Source organism: Protopterus annectens, chromosome 2.part2 (assembly GCF_019279795.1).
Source record: "Protopterus annectens isolate FY-2018-M chromosome 2.part2, PAN1.0, whole genome shotgun sequence".
NCBI lineage: Eukaryota > Metazoa > Chordata > Ceratodontiformes > Protopteridae > Protopterus > Protopterus annectens.
In genome coordinates this window covers 924667966-924688513 of record NC_056730.1, presented here as the reverse complement: position 1 = coordinate 924688513, position 20548 = coordinate 924667966, and the positions used below count along the sequence as shown (strand labels likewise).

General features: G+C 38.9%; 1 protein-coding gene across 1 annotated transcript in view; it reads right to left on the bottom strand.

The window, feature by feature from the left end:
* The window catches only part of RASGRF2 (Ras protein specific guanine nucleotide releasing factor 2), a 1933635-nt gene that overhangs the window by 596281 nt on the left and 1316806 nt on the right, over positions 1 to 20548 (bottom strand). The window lies entirely within an intron of this gene.

Sequence of the window (20548 nt, the reverse complement as noted above, 5' to 3'; positions counted from 1 at the left end):
ATGGGACTGCTCAATGCTTCCTAACAGACTGGATCTATTCATACAAGACAGAGGGAAATTGATACAAGCCAATATCAATCAACATCAAATGACTGCTTGGATGATTCAATGTTAATACTTTTCAGTCACTTATTTCATGAGAAAGTGTAGCAAGCACTAAAGGAGTCAAGAAAGGCTGCTACTGGAAAATCCTATGTTGGTAAGTGGAAGCAATTTTCTAGTTGGTGCCAGGCCAATAACCAGAAGCTCATCTGAGATTTTGTACCACTGGTGCTCAAATATTTGTGTGAGTTACTTTCCTCTGGCCTTGCTCTATAGTGGTAAATCTTGTGTCTGCCCATGGATCCTCCTCTTCCTTCTCTGTTATGAAACAGGTTCTGAAAGAAGTTTTATACCTGAGATCTCTTCATAATCAGGCTGCTCTGTCTTGGATCTCAACTATGTACAGGAAAAACTGACCATTTGAAGCCTGCTCATCAAGTTCATTTAAGATTCTTGACTTGGAAAACCGTATTCATCATTGCTCTGATATCTACAAGAACAGTATATAAGTTGCAAGCTCTCATGGTGGGGGAACCCTATCGGATTTTCCATACGGATATGGTATCTTTAACAATAATCCTGTCGTTCATGCCCAACGTGATTTGAGACTTTACTTTGAATGAAGCTCTTGGTCTCTTACTTTTCTAGCCATAATCTAAAAAACAGGGGAAACTGATTCTGCATACTCTGGATGTGCACAGGCAGCTCAGCTATTATCTTGACAGAACTTAGTCTTTTTTAGAAAAGCAGATCAGCTATTTATTTTTTATCAAGTGGCAGAAAGGGACACCCTGTGTCTAAACAGACATTTTCCAGGTGTCTGTCCTCAACTATTGCTGTTTGTTATTCCCACCATGGCAAATCGATTCCATGATGTATCAAGGCACCTTCCACTAGATTAATGTCTTCTTCAATGCCATACTGGAAAGAGATGGACTTTAAAAGTATTCTAGAGGCAGATACATGATCCTCTGTACATACTTTTACAAAACATTAGAAACTGGATTATTTTTCTAGGATCAGGTCAAACTTTGCTAAGGTCACTCTCCAGGGGCTCCTGGATCCATTCCCATCCTTCTCCTGCCAGGATGGATAGGCTTTGATATTCAACCCATACAGCCTAAGGGCTGCTACAGCACTGGGAATGCTGAACACAGTATATTTGTGTAAGATGCACTGACTCATAACAGTAGATGTTCAAATTCCTCACAGTTGCAGTATCCTCATCCACCCTCCATCCCCTTACTCCTGTACTGGGGTATAAAGTAGGGCTGTGTTTTTTTCTACCTTATATACTTTATTGTTAATATTGGTCAGTTACTTCAGGATTGTTAGGCACCATTTCATGCCACCTTTCATTGAATGGGCAAACAAGTCCTGAAGAATGCTTCACTCTGCCTGCTCATTTCCCTCTTGGGGATTAGCCAGTCAGCATTCAGAGTAAAGGGGGGGGGTCTGAGCTTTTTGAAGTTGTTTCCATATAGCCTAAGGACTACTGCAGCAATAAGGGAGTCAAATATCTACCATTATTGTTAACTTCAACTTACACAACTTACTTTATACATTAGATTTGGATTGTGTGTTTTAGTTGGTGCTATTTATTTACTTTTACTGTATGTATTTCTCTTTGAAGTTGCCAAAATGCAACAAGTATTATCAAGTAGAAATGTATGTGTGTCATCAGATCAGTGAGTCTTACTGTATTTTGAACAGCTGTCACATTTTTAGTAGCTTGCCCTTTTTCTCAGTGATAATGTACATGGGATGGAAAGGTAGGCTGTCTAATCTTTGTGCTTCATTTTACATATAACTCAGTTGATGGTGAATTATCAAGAAAGGGAGCAATATGATTTCATTGAATATAAAGATGTCTATAATATCACCGTTTTCCAAAGTGTCCTCAGGCAAAGCAAAACCACGTAATAAATCCAAGTAGAATACCACGGGACACACCACGAGAAGTGAGGAAATCTTCTTTTATTCAAAACAGCATAAAAACAGAAAAGATAAGCGCTTTCGCGTGCTGGATGCACGCTTCTTCAGATCTCATTAAACAGTGAATACAAACTAGTTCAAATAGTAAACAGCAACCAATAAAAATGCAATTCTGATTAACAGCTTTGATCAATTAAAACCTGTCTAGTTTTTCAATTAGTCTGTAATTTGATCTCATTGAGTAGTACCTAATGCAACCATTTACTGAAACTCTGTTGTAACTCTAATGAACAACGAGTAGATGTAAGAACAAACGTTACAAAGCTATGTTGGGTGAATGTTCTCATAAAACCATTGCGTTGATATATCATACCTGATTGTCATTAATATACTCGTGCTGATAAAACAGTGGTATTAGACTACTGCAAGTGCCAAGTAATGACCGGAAACAAAGTAAAATGAGTCAATCTACTCTTAAAAATCCTTTGGAGACTTTCCTATTGTTCTGTCTAAAAGTGCTTTATTAAAGGCAAAAATCACTGTTTATTGGGACTTGACAGTTGCTCTTGGACATAAACTTTACTGGGAAGGCTCAATAGATCTGTAACTTTTTGTTACATGTATAACTTTCTCAGTGTTGGTATATTCAAATAGTATGAATACTATAGAACTATTTTCAAGTCTGAAACAGCATCAGTAATACCTTACTAACAAGTGGCGCTAAAATATCTCTCATGTATATAGGTGCGTCTTACGCTTTATAAAATGCTTATATAACAAATGGACTTGCTTTCATAATAGTAAAAAAAACTGTTAAAAGCTAAAGTCTTTCATGTTAACTACACTGACATATGCAAAGGCTACATATAGGGCTGAATTTAATATCCGAATATTGGTCCTTTGCCTAATAAAAGCTAATATATAGAGTGTGGAACCCTAGGTAGATTATGAGACGTATGCTATTTCATTCGCTAAGAGAAGAAAATGCTCAATATAATAACACTCAAAGACATGAGTATAATAAATCTGTTATAAAATATAAAGGTTGAAATGTAGATTATTTTTAAAACAATTTAAATTCTTACTACGACTTGCTGGATAAGCAAACAGCCTAGGTAAAATAGTTTGAGATCATTGTTAAGCTCAATAATATTGATGGACAAAACTGTCCGAGATGTAATGTAGCTAAGCTTGCTAGTTTTACAAACCTATTAATGTGGTAGTGGGCCACATGAATGGTTGCTAATGCTTAACTATGATTCAAATACAAATGTTCATTCTAATACTCAGTGTTAACTTATGAGCAATCAAATAGCTAGGGGTGGTCTTAATCAAACAAATAAAGTGCCAAGTCTCATTAACTGACCCAAAATACATAAATATAAAAATTAATCAAAAATCTGTGATTTCATAAAATATCTGAAAAAGTTTCTAACTCAAACGCTAGATATTATTAAAAATCCAACCAGATAATTGGAATTTGATTTTGTAGGCTTTCTGTGCTTTGTGCAAGATTCAAAAGTCCACTCGCATTGGCTGAAAATTACCGCTTTCACAATTGAACACATAATGATATAAATGTCAAGCTATGGCTTGTAAAGTATTCTCAACAAAAACGTCACTCTCCCCAAAGGGGATGATGCATTTTTTGGTATTTAGCTTGAGGCCATGTTTCTGACACCAGTCATTTGTTTGGGTGAGACCCTCTTGGAAGATGTCCACATCACTAGGGGAATTGATGACAGTGTCCAGCTTGCAGTCATCTGCAAACTTGGTCAGCTATAGCCCACTGGTTTTGGCCTGCACCGCAGAAAAGTATATCCCAAATAACAGAGGCCCCAAGACTGAACCCTGGGGTATGCTGCTTGTTACGGGTCTACTGCTTGAGGTGACTTCCCCTATTTTGACTAGATGGGTTATATCAGTCAGCCAGTTACCTATCCATCTAGTAACATACAGTTTGATGCCTAGTTGAGAGGGTTTATCTATTATGCCTGAGTAATGAATAGTGTCGAAGGCCTTGGCCAGGTCAAGGTAGGTGATGTGCATTGTCTTCCCCTCATCCATGGCTGTGGTGACTGTCTCAAAGAAGTCAACCAACAGACAAGACCTCCTCTTGATGAAGCCAAACTGTGTGGGATCGAGTGTTTGCAAGTTGCCAATGTCCTTGTTAATGAGGTCCATGACAATCCATTCCATGGCCTTGCAGATCAAGCTGGTTAGGCGGATGGGTCTATAATTTCCCAGACCTGTGGATGCTCCATATTTGTGTAAAGGGATGACAGTGGCTATTCTCCACTCAGCTGGGACAAAACCAGTACTCAGGCTTTGGTTGAATAGGGCACCTAATGGTGCTGCAAGTTCCTGCCTGAGTTTATGTAGGATGCATCCTGGGCTGTTATCGGGTCCCATGGAGGCTGTATTTTCTTCCTTTGAAGGAGCATTGATGACCTGTTCCCTAGATATAATGAGAAGGGGCAAGTACTAGGAATGTCCTGATTTACAGATGGGGGCCAAAGGGGTGAAGTTTTCATTGAAAATGTCAGCCAGCAAGTTTGCTATATATCTACAGCATTTTTATATGTGGTGTCCTTGACCACCAATTCTGAACAGATCTGGGTGCTTCCTTTGAGATTGTGGACATTTGTGAAGAAGGTCTTATGATTGTCTCTAGCAGATGTGGCCGATTTGGGTTCAAAGTTTGCTTTGGAGGATTTCACTAGTGCTCTTATTTGCTTGTTCAGGCTAAGGAGAAATTTGCTTCCAATTGGACACCTACTCCTTCTTGGTCCTGGGCAGCATTTTTTTCCCTTTTGTTATAGAGTTTATTTATTGCAGATGTCCATCAGACAAGTTTACTCTTCCTTGCAGAGGATGATTTAGTCATATGTGGTATTCCTGATTCCATGCATCTATATAAATGGTCGTATAGTGCTTTGGTATAGTTTTGGATACTGGTACCAGTTCCTAGAGAAGGGGAGGGGGCTGTGAAGCTGTTTATACCATCCCTCAGGAGGCTGTAATCAGCTTTGGAGAAGTTTTCTTGTTTGACCCTAACTAGAGGGGGTCGGGGAGATGACTACTTTGAAAGTGACCACTTTATGGTTGGATCTTACCAGGGAGGATGATACTTCAGGGATGCTGCAGTGGTTACTCATGTTGGTTAATACGAAGTCCAAGATATTATCATCTCTTGTGGGGGTATCGACTAGCTATTCCAAAGCATTTGCATTGACAAAACTGAGGAATCTCTGTGCATTTGTGTTCTGGCATGAGTAGTTCTTCCAGTCTATGTTTGGATAGTTAATGTCACCCAGGATCACGGTAAAGGGTTGAATCTTGATGGATTCGAAGAGGTCTAGATAGGTGGATTGGGCATCTTGAGTTAGATTTAGGGGCTGGTAGCTAGCAATCATTTGTAAAGGGGTCTTGTCAATTGTTAACTGCACCTGGTGTGTCTCCTGCACATCATACTGTTTGACCAGCCTTTAGGTGTGTATGTCTTTAATATATGTTGAAACTCCACTTCCTTTGGTTTTACTGCCCACAGTTTGGCGTCTGAATGTATGATAGGATGAGTAACCAGGTAAGGCTGGGGTGCTCACCACAGCTTTGAACTAGGTTTCTGTGACTGCGCAGATGTGATCATTTTCTGGGGTTAAGAATGCTTGCAATGATTGCAGTTTCATGTTTAGACTCCTAGCATTTAGCAGCATGACCTTTAATTTGTGTTTTGTTGAAAGTTTTGTGTTGGTAGTTTTAACCTCATCACCTTTCCTAAAAAAGACACTATAGGGAGACAAAAGCCTTTGCCAGAAGCCTGAAGCCCAAGTGAGACAAATGCAGGCCATCTCTGGCAAAGCACCGTGGTCTATTTATCATATCTTCGCAGGTTGTCAGGTACTGGATTCCCCCTGGAATGACACCAAAAACTAAGCCAATTATTAAAGTCAATCATTTTCTGTTTGTACTGGGGCATCATTCTGGGTGACAGTAGAATGCTGCTTAAGGCTAGGAACATACCTGCCTGGGACGCATACTGAGTGAGCTCGATCATGTCTCTCTTCATATAGTCCAGGGAGGTACATCTCAAGTCATTCACTCCAACATGGACTATGACAGAGGCATAACAGTACCTGCTGAGAGACTTGAGTGCATTGGTGATATGGCGGATTCTGGCACCCGACAAACGACTAACCGTAACTTCCTTTCCTTTGACTAATATGCTGGGTTTATGGTTAAGCCTTAGTGGCTGTGAGACACAGTTGTGTGAACTATGTGTGGTATGTGGTGTGGAGGGCTGTGGAGATCATGTGTGTTTTTGCCTTGAAGGTCTCCTTTGTCTGGGTATGTTTTTTGTTGAGGACCTCCGCATATGTGGGTGTGTGTTGTGTAGGTGTGGGTGGTGTTTGAGGTCTAGCGATTGTGGTGACAACTTTCTCAGTGCCATATATACTGGCTTGTGAGGAAGAGAGCATAGACTCTAGGTTCCTAATGTAACTGCATCTCCTGCAAATTGTGTTCCTAGGTGGTAGTAGTAGATGGTTGTCTGTGTACATGAGGCAGTTGCTACACTGTCTCAGGATGCCCATATCAACTGTTAGGAGAATGTATAGGAAATTTTCCATCCATATTTGTCAGAATCTGAGGAAGAAAGGCCAGGGAGAGCTAAGGGGTAGGCCTAAAACTCAAGTGCTTAAACCAAAACTAAGAGGCGTAGAATAACACAATTTAAACAGGGTATAAACAAGCAGTAATAAATGCAACAGAATAGATGCAATCAAAAACTTCAGAGAACAAGCAGCAGCAAGTAGCTGAAAAATCAAAATGAACTAATAGAGTAGGAGGAGGAAACACAATTACAGTAAAAACAGCTGAACAAAGTGTGTTTTTTCTTTTCTTGTTTGTTAGTAAAGTGGAAAGGGTAAGAGGAGGAACAGAAGATAATTCAAGGTTAAGGAACTAAGGGATTTGCCCTTCCCAAATGATCTATGCATTAGGCAGAATGAGCTCATGAGATGGGACTGGGAGGAGTGTCTCAGATTAAATTTACACTAGGAGCAGGCAACAGAAAAAGGCACCAACTTTAAGAACACAGCAGGAGTTTTGTGGGAGAAAAACAAAAAATCAACCAGAGGTCTGCAAATATATAAATGCAGACACAGAAAAATAAATAATTCAGTCAAGCAAATAAATAAAACCAGTGCAGTACTGTTAAGCAAATAAATAAAAAAACAGTGCTGTACTGATAAACACTGAACAGTTAGATAAAGTGCAAAAATATACTTATGTCAGCTCTGTAATTCCAGATTGTTTAAGAAACACTCGCGGTCAGACACAAAGGAGCTTCTAGCAAGATAGACATGATAAAAGCAATGAGCAATTTTAGAAAATATCGCAAATAATAAACTAAAAATGTCAGCACAGGCAGAAAATAGATGATATTCAGATAAATATAAAGGAAAAGTATAAAATATGAGCCAAAAAGTTTTATCGAGTTGGGAAGCAAGGCAAAAGAAACTGAAACACCACCAAAAAGGAAGAAATAGATAAATTTTGGAGAAATATCTATGAAGATCCTTTGGAACATAACAAAGATGCTAAATGGATAGAAGAAGCAAAATAAATAAGAAGTTCAAATGTACAGGTTATGAAATGGGATGAAGTAACATCCAGACAGATTGAATCAAAGTTAAGAAAAGCTCCTAAATGGAAAATCCCAGGCCCAGATGCTGTACCTAAGTTCTGGCTAAAAGTATTAACATATTTACAGGAATATTTAGCCAAGATTAAGAACTGTTTATATGTATACCCTGAGCAGCACCAGCCTGGTTAACAGGAAAAACAATACTCAACTTAAAAGCAAACCTGCAAGTTATCCTAAAAACTATAGACCGATAATTTGCCTTCTGACAACATATAAACTATACATTGGAATTGATGCCAACAGAATTTATAGTCATTTAGAAGAAAACTCAATCATGGCAATAGAACAAAATAATAACAAAAGAAAGTTATATGGAAGAAAGGGACAATCATAACGGAGAACTGTAAAAAGGGGAAGAATCGAAGTATGGTATGGATAGACTACAAAAAAGCATTTGACAGCATCCCATATTCATGGATAAAAGAGTGCTTAAAAATGTGTAAGGTATACCCTACACTGATCGATTATGCTACAGCGACCATGAAACAGTGGCAAGCCACTCTCCAGTTAAGCCATGATAAAGGACAAATTATTATTCCAGGAATAAAAACTCAAAGGGGGATATGCCAGGGTGACTCTGTCACCGCTGCTCTTTTGCCTTGCCCTTAACCCACTAAACTGTGTACTTAACAGATTAGGTCATGGCTAGAGTTTGGCTCCCCAGAAAACAACAAAGTGTAAAGACTTCTCATCTTCTTTTTGTAGAAGATTTAAAACTTTACAGTTAATCAGAAGAAGAACTCAAGTGGCTAAAACTTTTTCAAACATATAAGAATGTCATTAGGTCTTGATAAATGTGCAAAAGCAACCATTAAAGCAGAAAAACTGCAGCACCATGAAAACATTTAATCTGGGACAGGAGTATGATATAAACAAACTTGAGCAAGAGGGAATTTATAAATATTTTGCAATTTATGAGGGATCAACAATAAAACCTGACAAAATGTGAATAAAACTTAGTAAGGAATATTTTAGAAGACTAGCATTACTACTGAAAACAGCGTTGATATTTAGGAACAAAGTCCAAGCTATAAACCAATTTGCTCTTCCTGTGTTAACTTACAGTTTTAGAGTGACTGACTGGCCCCAAAAGGTGTTGAATCGGTTGGACAGGAAAACAAGAAGGATGCTTCATGCTCATCAAATGACTTATACAAATCAGTGTATACCTCCTCAAAATTTATTACATGCATAGATCTGCCATCATAGGTCTGCATACATATTTGTTGACCTCACAAGACCCAAATGTAGTGAAAGTTTTAAAACATGAGGAGTATAAGTCTAAGATGACTTCTCTGCTTAGTTTAGCAGAAGCATATCGATGTCAAATGGGAATGGAAATCAAACCAGAAGTAGATAAAATTCAGGCGGCAACTGAATCTGCCAAAAAAAGGTGAAGGATCAGAAGAGATGGCAAGAAATGTGAAAAATTCCTAAATATAGTTGTAAGTATAGAAAACTATTGGAACAACCTCACATTGATCAGGACTGAACACATAAATGGTTAAGGAAAGGTGAATTTAAACCAAAAGACGAATGGTTAATATTGGTGGCCCAAGATAGTGTACTACATATACATTAATAAGTCTGTTGAAGATGTGGGAGAACAGACAAATGTAGGTTGTGTAAAACAGAACTGGAAGCAGTTATACATCTTGTTGCTGGTTGTGATACACTAATAGCAGAAGGATTGTTTACTGAAAGACATAATAATGTGGCAAGACTGTTGTGCTGGGGACTTTGGATCATACATTGAGAACAGTTGAAAAAACAGATGCAAGAAAAGCAGATATAGTAGTCCATTAAAACAAGACAAAAGTAGCATTGGTCACTGAAATTGCTACACCTAGTGACTACAGTGTCTTATGTACAGAGAGATACAAAGTCATAAAATACCAGAATTTGCAGGTAGAAATAAGGGCAATGTGGGAGAAGGATACCTAGACAGTTCCAATAGGACTAGAACCAATGGGTCTTATAAAAAAAAATTACAATCATAGATATGGAGCTTTTCTCCCTGGGCCTCTACTGAAAATGGACATGTATCCAGTTAGACTAGCCCGGTCAACAAATGTAAACAAATAAATAAAAATAAATAAATAAATACATATGTTACCAATACATGTAACTCCATATGAATCAAAGAAAGAGTCAATACTGGGCACATTGCAGGTGCTGTGAAGAACACTTCTGGCTAACATCAACAATTGAAACAATACTAATTTCATGAACTTTAATCATATTTTGACTTAGGAATGGGGTCCATTTCCATCATGGTATTAGAAACTCAAACGACTTGGAGAAATTAAAAGGAGCAACTGTAAATATTGCACATAGTGGTTTCTGTTGACTACATTCTTAAATTATTTTTTTCTATTGTACGTTGACTATACCTTTGCTTTTAGTGTGCTCTTTTATTGTGTACATTTTTTTTTCACATTATGTGTGCTCACATTCTGGGAGGAGCCTGAAACTGATGCATTGGGATCAGTGCTCTACCCCACTTAGCAAACTGTATAAGTAAATATATAAATATCCAACGCTATGTGCAATAAATGGGAAAAAGGAGTTATGGACGGATGTATGTATGGGTATAAATAAATAAATAAATAACACTGTTAACTTGCTATGGCCCATCAATTCTCCTGACAAGCTCCTTCTGACCTTGTTAATTTTGCTCATGCCTTCATGTGTTTTTTTAATCCTTCTACATGTCACTTACATGCAAATTCTGCTGAAGCCTCTGGCTCATTTAGTTCTATCAGGAATCCTCTAATCAAAACGCTGATGCCTATTCCTCTCTTTAAACACAAATGCTGCAAATTTCCCCCCAATTAAAGTCAATGTTCAGCACTGACAAATGTTTGCTATTGTTGAACTGCGTAGTCCTGGATGCTTTGCTGCCTGGCAGTGCAAAAACTTAATTAAACTAGAAAGTCAAGAAAAGCAGTCCTGGGTTTGATTATTACAGTTTCTACTCACATTTTGTGTGAACATCATTAAGCATACCTGGTGTACCTGAACTACCAGAATATAGAGGAGTATGATGGGGTCATTGATCATATCTGGCTTATAATGTGTTTGAGTAATGGATGCCTAGAAATTTTTCTCAAGAGTGAAACTCGATAAGTGAATCTTAATATCCATGTCAAGAACACTTAATAAAGGGTTATGATCGGAGGCCAGATAATTTCTTTGTAGTATATGTAGCTTTATCTGCCCCATGTACTAATAGCTACAGAATAAAAGTATTGTACTAAGTTTTGTCTGATTTCATAGCCTTAAAGCACTTAGTGAGTGCTCCCAGAAAGACAATGTAACACATTCCCCTATGTTGCAGAAAGTCAAGAAGACACTACTGGCACAGACCATAGTCAGAAACAAATCAGTTTTTAATTCTGCCTCTGTCATTTACTGGCCAGTGCTGGCAGGTTTAACTGCCTAGTGCAACACCCAGTCTTAACAAGTGAAGCAGGAGTGCTAAGCAAGTGTTAAGGTTGGGTCTTGTGCTATAGAAGAGCTTAACTGGTTTGCCTTTTTTGCAATATTGGAGAGCAATCACCGAGCTCTTTATACTACATAATGCTTTTATCATTGTGAGCTTTACATATTTATCAGAAAAATAAAAAAGCTGTGTCTGCAACTAGAATTTTATCGGTGTGGTTTGTTTTCATTTATATAATTGCATGATTGCTTATATTGTAAGTGTTGGTATAATAAAGATGTTTCTTGTTTAAAAAAAAGGGGCATGAATTGAATAGTTTATATAATGTTGCTTAGGTTATATGATATATAACAATATATGTGAAGTATAATGTTTGTTAATTCTAACTTGTTAATACAGTTTGATTACTTTTATATGAATGTAAATGTGCCTATTTCACAACTGATAATTCAATAAAGGTGTTAAAAAAACAGTTCTGTCTCATAATACATACTTTTTTAGCACATGGCTTACAGAATCTAATTGTATGAGCCAACACATCTCTAGTCTTGCATTTTTCTTTAGGTTTGCACCACATCTGCAAATCATTGCTCATACCTACATATTAAAAGAAGTGCTCTTATACACTAAGTATACATTGTAAGGAAAATGTTTGTGATGTGAGACAGACTGCCAGGGTTGCAACACGACATACTGCATGATATTACATGTCATATGCCATCTCACCGTTGATACATAGATGAAACTTCTCATTTTCCATCTGCTGTACTTTATACTGCTAATGGAGACTTTTGATCAGCAGTTTGAAGCCACAGAACAGCTTTCAGTAATTTTTTGTACATGAAATTGATCAAATGAATTTTTGCAACTGTTCATTTTAGAGAAAGCTCATTGTTGAAAATGCATACAGTACTAATTAATTTACCAATGATTTCTTGCAGTGGCTTTGCACAATATTAGATTTTACAGTGAATCCACATTTTCTCACTCATAGAGTCCTGTTTATTTGAACAATTTTTTTCATTAAAAAGTTAAGAATGCACTCAGGGATTTGTGTGTGTGTGTGTGTGTGTGTGTGTGTGTGTGTGTGTGTGTGTGTGTGTGTGTGTGTGTGTGTGTGTGTGTGTGTGTGTGTGTGTGTGTGTGTGTGTGTGTGTGTGTGTGTGTGAGTGTGTCTGTCTGTATGCAAGGACTGATAGACATCTCAAAATCATCAACCACAGCTCAGTAAATCCCGGTGACAACACCAAGCGAACCAAAGCATAGCGCTCATATACTGTGAACAGTGATCTTGCATAGCATTTACCCTGTCAAAATGCTAACATAACAAGAATACCTTAGAGGGACAAATGGATTTATTACACAAGACAGTGCGAGTGACAAGTCAGTAAGCACTGGCAGTTCTCTTCTCAAAGACTAAACGAAAGATTTGCTGAAGGTGTGTTAACTCTTCAGATCTGTAATTCCTGTTGCTGATGCAGAGGCTTATCTGATGAGCTAAATGGTATCCAGAACAATATAATGCAGCTAAAATCTGAGGATACAGTTTTCAAAACCATAAATTCACAAGGGGGGCATCACAATACCTCAGATAAGACAACACGTGAACTTAGTTATTTAACTTGGCATAAAGTTTAACAGATAAAAACAGGTACATTTCTGTTTTGACCAGTTTCTAGAAATAACACAACTATATTTAGTGAATTGTATTTACTGATGACCCATGTATTAGCTAATAAAGAAAATGAATGTAGCTGAAACAATCCAGCTGTAATGGAAAAACCATAAGTAGCAAAACATAATGCGTCCTGTTAGCAGGATATATAAATTAATTATGGAGCCTGCCTAGTGCAGATAAGCCCCACTCACTAGAGAACAAAATGTCAAGTGACATATATGCTGTTGCAGATATTTTCGTCAGAGTCATATTTATGTTCTTCTATCTGCTTTACACCATTTAGCTGCATTGTTCAGATAATGTTTTTTATTACTGAAGAAGCAATACTGATCAGAGTGACATCACCTTCCTCTTTTTTAACTGATCATTACATTCTCATTTAAATATATTATTTAATTTAATTTATATTACATTCCTATTGTTTTACACACAGTTAACACAATGATCTTTTTATCAGTAACTGTAAGTCTGCATGCAAATCATCACATCACCTCTAAGCAGTGAATTATCAAAGACTACAACATACTGGGTTATATCCAGCAAACCCTGTTACAGACCCATTTTTTCATTAAAGTTTATTTTTTTTTCTATTTATGCTTGCCTGCATCCTCCAGACACATGGACATGTGTGTGTCTCTCAATAACACACACACACACAGACACACACACACACACACACACACACACACACACACACACACACACACACACACACAAACACACACACAAACAGATGCATATACATGCTACTGTGACAATGACTTACAACAGATCTTTTAATACAACATTATTCCAGACAAGGAAACTGTCAGCAGAAGACAGGAGTCCCAGAAGAGCTGCTTCACTTTGTATTGATGTCATGAAGCTGCCCATGCAGAATGTTCCCTTAACATTTAGGAATGTGGGAAAGGTTATTGCTGGGATTCAAAAAATGTTGCCATATCACGATAAGCAAATTTGCATGACAAGTAGCCATGTTGGAGGGGGGGTGTATTTCAGAAAACCTACTTACATGACATGGATAGTCCAAGTTATGTGGTCAGACTCTACATACTAATGCCTGTACTGCATAATGAAGTGCAATATATGATAATGATGCAAAACAAGATGACAGAGTAATTCTGAAATGTTTAAATGCATTGCAGTGATGCTTCGCTTGCCCTAGATTTGAACTCAGCTATATTCTGGGGTTCAGAACACCTACATTGACTAATTATGCTTGGGGCTGCAGCAGCCATTGTAAATGTCAATCTGCAGAAGACTCTTATTGCAGCCAGTCTGCCCGATAGTAAGTGACATCTCCCCCAGAGGCACACAGTCATCCAACCACTTATTTTATGCTCTCTAGGACACTGACATAGTGGACCAGTATCACATAGACAGGGTCACCATGCAGGAAATTGTAGACATGTGTTGGCCTCATCTGTAGCCCCATGGGAATCATGGCATACCTATCCCAGTGGATATAAAGGTATATGTGACTTTACATACATTAGCTACAAGGACCTTTCAGAAATCTAATGGGGACACAGTGGGGTATCTCAAGCATCTCCCTTGAGAATATTTCATTAGTTCCTTGATGCCATGCTTCAGTATGTGGGTGAACATGTATGGCTCCCACAAGTTCCAGAAGATACAGCAAACACCATGCGGGACTTCTATGACATAGCCTATTTCCTTGAGATACTGGAGGCTACAGACTCTGCCCCACATTGAAATAAAGGCCCCCACCTTGTGAACTGGAAAGGAGGTACGTGAACCATAAAAGTTATCACTCCATCAAATGCCAAGTGGTCTACAATACACAGGGTATCATCTACATGTGTGCGCAGGCCACCCAAGCAGTTTCCACAATTCACACATATGGCACACACATGATCTTTATTAATGATTTGTGAGGAGTGGCTTTTCACATGGGCATCTTGTTGGTAATGCTGGATAAACTCTACAACTCTGGCTCATGACACTTATCAGAAATCCACACAATCAAAACTGACCATGATTGCAACTATGTATTGTTGCAAGACAGAAATATTACAGAGTATATGTTCAGGCTGCCAAGGGCATACTTTCACTATCTCAATACATCTGGTGGAGCCCTTACTATATGACCCTGCTTACTGTCAAAGTACTGACTGTGTGTGTGTTATGTTACATAATACAGTTAGGAAACAGTTACAGCTGGGTGGCTTCTTGCAGTAATCAGCCACAAAGATAGTAGCTGAGACAGAAAAGGAATCAGAGGAGTAGCTGGCAGCAGGGAATGATCATGCCATACAAAGATGGACACAGTATGCTGTGGTACTAGCAAAAGGCAGTGGATTTCACATAGCTGAACAACATAATTATAACGAGTTAAACAGATACATTACAGTAAAAGTGATGCATGTAAAAATACCAGACTGTGCTTACACATGCAGAGGCTGGCCATGATGTGCATCAGATAAAGGCAACTTAGGTAACAATGTACAAAGGAAAGGGCACAGTTGTCATCCTTTACACAGGTGGACAAAGGAGTACAGGAGTGCATGTCTTGCACAGGGAAGAGTGTGAGAAGGATTGTTGAGGTGTAGCAAGAGAAAAAGTGCTTTTAAGAGTAGTGTGAGAACTGGATTGGTGGGGTGGTTAAAGTGTAAAAAGGCTAGGGTCAGTGGATACTTGGGATATGCTGGGGGCTGAGGTGGTGTATCTGTACAAATGCTGAGACACAACCTCAGCACATGGTGCTGAACTGGCCTACTGAACAGGTCCTGGGCATGCATGACAGATGGTTCAGCCTTCCATGCACATCCCTGACCACAAAAGCCAGCTCTTGCAGGTGTTGCACTGGTTGTATTACAATCTTGGCTAGATGGTGGTATACTGCATGGCATGGCCTAGACTAATGCCCACTAGCAGATGTGCCAGCATGATGATGACCCTGACCACGGGGACACCCTCTCCTGGTGTAAACACCTCCACAGTCAAAGCTGCTATGGAAGTGCAGCTGTAAGAGTGAGCTCTCACTCATCCATGACCATATTGGCTAACATCTGTGGATGTAGCACATGACTGACCATGAGGATAACCCCTTATTAATGACAGACAACCCAGAGAAGACAATGCATGGTCTAATGTGTGATTCAGACTATTCAAGGACTCGCACATGCAGATCACACAGGTCATTATTCACAAACAAGTGTCATCCTCTATATCTCTGCCATGGTTCATAGGTTTCTAGATTACTAATAAGCTAACTGCCCTTGTGGGCCATTTTAAACCTAGTCAATTACCCCATGCAAGAGTCAAACCCTTCACCTTGTGTTTATAAGCTAAACACCTTAACCATTATGCCAACCCAATGGCTCTGTGAAACTAACCTGTGCCTCCACAGTGACCCTGCACACAGTTATGTGGCAGCTGCTGGCACACCAGTCATGGGGGAGAGCAATAACCATACCTCTGGTGAGCAACAATTCCAACACCATTGTGTGGACCCCTCTGCCAATAAGTGATAGGGCAGATGCAGACATCTCTGATTTGGGGGGCACCACACTCCCCTGATCTACAGTGTCCCAATCAATCTTCCTACTCACAGATGGATGTGCTTACTGTGTTTAAGCAAGCATAGACTTTGCCCATTCTCTGACTAGGGGATGTGGAGGTCACACTCCTTGTGTCCAATACACACATTCCACCCCACAGACTAACCAAACTCATCCTCACCACCATAACAGATCCTGCAGAGGCAGGTTGACAGCACTGATGCTGGATAAAGAATCTTCTGTGAATACACCAAAGCAAAAAATATACAGAGTAAGCTGGACCCAGCAGCACAACTACACATGCAAATGTTATCTTTACAGCTACAATAATATGATAACAATTAATACTCCTGGCCATACCTCATGCAGTTGGATGTGGAACTTGGATCCCTGATGTACCTGTATACTATAAGTGGAACAGATTTAATGAACATTATACTGACTATATTTCAAGGGGAGCTGCAGCTATTGATACTATGAAGTAAGAAGACATAGCTGAGCTATCTGCAGTTAAAACTCACCGACACATGTTCAGTTTTGTCCCAAAATCCAGCACTACACTGTGGGACTCCTTAGAGGTGGTGCTTCCTTTTGGCAGGGCTAGAAACAGTCCTCAGTCTCTGCAAGAGGTGGGTCAGTCAATGGATGTCCCCTAGTTGTCCTCTGTTTCCATGCCATGGCTTCTGCTTGGTGGAAGACAGCATGGATTATGTCCAGGCACTGTGATGGATCACATCATAGCTCTGGTCCTGTCTACTCATCATGTTCATACCCCTGACTATTTCAGCCAACTCACAGTCATGGAAGGGCTCGTTAGCTGCTTGGACAGGTAGGAGCCATTGGCCATAGAGACAGAGGGGCCTCTTGTATCACCTGATTTTCCCCATAGATAAATTTGGGCTTGTGGATGGATCTGGATGCAACACCAGATGCAGCACTTCTCTTAGGGCCCTTTTTTAAGCATTGCTCTGTTGGTATGGAAAACAGGGGTAGAGTAATAGCCTTGTTCTTGCATGTCCCTAAAAAATCTATTCAGTAATCCTATCCTACTAGGCCATATATTATCCTCAATTTGTGGCTGAAAGTTAGATATATGTAGCCACAATATTTAACTAAATGTCTGACGTGATATGTATACTGAGTACATATTCCCCATAAAGCAATTACAGAAGTGCAACTGAACAACAACACTTGACCATTACAATACCAATTATATTAAAGCGTTGGCTCATTACATATGCACAAGGTATACACCAGTAAATTGGCAATGAACATTATTCAGAATATGAGCCAGGGGGTGGGTGTCCCCCACCTACCTTAAAAACCTTGCAGTTTACTACTTGTAATATGAATCAAAATAAGAATAATGGCATCAAATATCCAGGCTTCGGGTAAAAAAACACTTTATTGTAAGAAAAAAGTAAGTGCTTTCACAAACACATAGATTGCTTCATCAGAGTCTGACGAAGGGCCACAGGGCCATTAGCCTAGTAACCTCCTATGATCCTATGATTCTCCTGCAATGTGTGTTTTATGGCACTGTGGGTCACCTTGCTAATACCCAGTTTGAGAGAATATCAGTAGGGGAGGCTTGAGTTCAAAGTCCTTGAGGCCTATCTTTTGTTTCTTGCTGTCTGTCTGCAGAAAGCATGTTTTAGGAGTGAATTTAGCCTGAGTGCTTCTGTGTCTCACCTTCCTGAACAACTGAGTATGTACTGCCACGTGGACTGTATTGATGGGATGGTTCCCCTCAGGGTATTATATTTTCCTTTTTTAATGACATTCACATTACAGTACAGGTCCACTGCTCACTCTCTGATGTTGGCAGGACTGGTGCAGATTGCTATATCATGTTACTCTACTGGATCCCACCTTTCCTCACTGCGTTTTACATTATTCTCCATTCAAGTATTGTCATACCACATTCCTCATTGTGTTTTGCACCCCTGTGTTGCTGGGCAGCTCATTTTGAACTTTTTGTTGGTTTCTGTGATTTGTCTTACTATAGTAGAGCCTCTGCACTACAACCATTGCCATTCCTGATATTGTCTCTTTCATGGTACATTTGTCTCCATCACTATATTGTTAATGTAGTTTTCCTGTCAGTGTGCATGGACTTGCGACAACTACCAGAGTTGCGCATGCACAGTTACTTTTTCCTTTACTGCTCATACTTTAATCTGGCCATGAGAATACAATACTATCTGCACCTGAGTCTGTACTGTGACAGTGACAAGGAAGTGCCCATCATGCACAATGGCCTAGCCACATGTATAGGTAATAAGCATTGAGGCTCATAACATACATAATGTAAACAGTGCTGCTAAGCTGCGAACATATATGCAGCATTTCTGAATACCAGGGAATGTATAACACAAAATATGCCAGTCTCTCAGTGTTAGCAGTTAGTAACATCCTTCTATTTTTAAGAAAGAAATACAAAAAATAAAGATGTAGTATCATCAGGAACGTTCATTTGTATAAGATATTTGTACAACCTAGGCTTAATAGCCCAAGCATAATTATTACTACTTTACTCATGAAAGCTGCCTCAGAATTTATAATTATGCATGTCATATTTATAAGATTAATAAAGTACCACATATTCATCTGTGTCCTGTAATGATTTGTGTGCTGAGTGTGTTTGTACTTTTAAAGCAGTGGGTGGGTGATAATATGCTAACTGGGGTCCCTGAATGCTCACCTTTAATAGGTTGTATTGAAAAATTAATACTTGCAAACACTTTTAGGCTACTAGTCTGCTATTATATGTTTATTCTAATTTTCTAAATAGCTTAAAAATTACAACAAAATTAACAACAGAAAATTACTATAAATAAAATGTATAATTTTTATTATGCTATTTCTAAAAAAATAAACAAAATTCAAAACTATTGCTATTTAAATATCGTGTGCAAAAGCAGGAAATACAACACTTTCATAAATACTTATTTTAACAGTAGCTGTCCAAGGTAATTTAATCTGTAGGTAAACAGAGTCCACATTACCTACTATAAGCATTCAGGAAAATCTCTAGTGGCTGACTGTATTATCAAAAGATCAGATCTGTCATGGACCTATCCAAGACAATGAAACAAGCTTGTATGGATTTATAGATTCAGAGATACTCTTCTGAATGCCTGTAGTGGCTCCTGCAAGGTGGGCTCATGAATGTGGAGTAAAATGGTCTTGCCTAAATAATATGAAAACTATACTCTCACAGTGATGCCTTGAAAGATTAACTGATGAAGCCTTATTGTTTAGAGAAATTTTAATTTTAACTTTAATGAAATAATTATATACTTATAAAATTAAATACTTCTTTAACAGTGGAATATAAAAGACAACAGGGATCACCAATCTTTTTCTCCTGTACCTACCTCCAACATAAAAAAACTCTTAACTAAACTTAAACCCACCACATTAGCAGCAGACAACCTCCCAAGTGAATACCTACAAATCGCAGCTGATGCTCTGGCCTACCCAGTATCCATCTTGATTAACCAATCTCTGTCAGAAAGTTACGTTCCCACATTGTGGAAAGTCTCACATATAATTCCCCTCCACAAAGGCGGACCCTCTGCAGAACTAACCAATTACCGCCCCATAGCTATTCTCTCTCCACTCTCCAAAATACTAGAGAGATGCATACACTTTCAGGTCTCACACTATCTCCTTACTAACAACCTCCTTTCCAGTACTCAGCATGGTTTCCGACCAAACCATAGCACCACCACTGCCTTACTCTCCTTTACTAACACTATCCTTCAGCATAAAAACAATGGCTATCTCTCCTCTGCTACTTTCCTAGACCTATCTAAAGCATTTGACATGGTCCCACACAAACAACTTATCTCTGTCCTCAATAACCTATCCTTCTCACAATCAGTCACCAACTGGTTTCAGAGTTACCTGTCTGACCGCCAACAATCCGTTGTATGGCAGAATGACATATCTCCCCAACTACCTGTCTCCATAGGGGTTCCCCAAGGATCCATCCTTGGACCCCTACTTTTCTCTGTTTACACCAATAATCTAGCCTCTGCCACCAAACATGGCACACTCATCCAATACGCAGATGACTCAACCATCATCTGCTCAGCCCAGTCCCTACCCAAACTTCAAAAAGTCACACAGGAAGCCTTTTCCTCTGTTGAAACATGGTTATCCGATGCCCAATTAATACTCAACCCAAACAAAACTAAACTACTCATCTT